The sequence below is a fragment of the Arachis duranensis genome, chromosome 5 (assembly GCF_000817695.3).
Source record: "Arachis duranensis cultivar V14167 chromosome 5, aradu.V14167.gnm2.J7QH, whole genome shotgun sequence".
NCBI lineage: Eukaryota > Viridiplantae > Streptophyta > Magnoliopsida > Fabales > Fabaceae > Arachis > Arachis duranensis.
Window position 1 is genome coordinate 76,911,443 of NC_029776.3, and position 1,260 is coordinate 76,912,702.

General features: G+C 36.6%; 1 non-coding gene across 1 annotated transcript; it reads right to left on the reverse strand.

The window, feature by feature from the left end:
- Positions 1–942: 942 nt before the first annotated feature.
- LOC127748072 (small nucleolar RNA R71) lies at positions 943–1,050 on the reverse strand. Its single transcript, XR_008010015.1, has one exon. It is a non-coding gene; the product is annotated as a small nucleolar RNA R71 (small nucleolar RNA).
- Between the last annotated feature and the right edge of the window lie 210 nt (positions 1,051–1,260).

Sequence of the window (1,260 nt, forward strand, 5' to 3'; positions counted from 1 at the left end):
ATCTTTTCTTGTTAGCCAAGTCATTGATTTTAAAAATCAAATCTTTTTAAATTGTTTTTCAATCATATCTTCTCAATCATATCTTTTTGAAACTATATCTTTTCAATCATATCTTTTTAATCACATCTTTTTTAAAATAAGTTTTCAATCATATCTTTTTGATTTCTAATTTCAAAATCTTTTTCAAAAATCACTTAATTTCTTTCCCACTTTTAGTTTTCAAAAATCATCAATCAATTTTCAAAATTCTTTTTCAAAATCTTTTAACTTATTTTCGAAAATTCTTTCCTTCTTCTCACATCCTAATTCTTCTAGCTCCTCCTTCTATTCCTCTGACACCTCAAGGAATCTCTATACTGTGACATAGAGGATTCCATATTTTCTTGTTCTCTTCTCTTTCATATGAGCAGGAGCAAGGGCAAAAGCATCCTTGTTGAGGCTGACCCTGAACCTGAAAGGACCTTGAAGCGAAAGCTAAGAGAAGCTAAAGCACAACTCTCTGTAGAGGACCTAGCAGAATTCTTCAAAGAAGAAGACATGGCAGCCGAAAACAACAACAATGCCAAGAATGCAAGGAAGGTGCTGGGTGACTTCACTGCACCTACTCCTAACTTCTATGGGAGACGCATCTCTATCCCTGCCATTGGAGCAAACAACTTTGAGCTTAAGCCTCAATTAGTTTCTCTAATGCAACAGAATTGCAAGTTCCATAGACTTCCTTTGGAAGATCCTCATCAGTTTTTAGCTGAATTCTTGCAAATCTGTGACACTGTCAAGATCAATGGGGTTGACCCTGAGGTCTATAAAATTATGCTATTCCCTTTTGCTGTAAGAGACAGAGCTAGGATATGGTTGGATTCACAACCTAAAGAAAGCCTGAACTCTTGGGAAAAGCTAGTCAATGCCTTCTTGGCAAAGTTCTTTCCATCTCAAAAATTGAGTAAGCTTAGAGTGGAAGTCCAAACCTTCAGACAGAAGGAAGGTGAATCCCTCTATGAAGCTTGGGAAAGATACAAACAATTGATCAGAAAGTGTCCTTCTGACATGCTTTTTGAGTGGAGCATCATAGATATCTTCTATGATGGTCTGTATGAACTGTCCAAGATGTCATTGGATAGCTCTGCTGGAGGATCTCTTCATCTGAAGAAGACACCTGTAGAAGCTCAAGAACTCATTGAAATGGTTGCAAATAACTAATTCATGTACACTTCTGAAAGGAATCCTATGAACAATGGGACGAATTAGAAGAAAGGAGTTCTT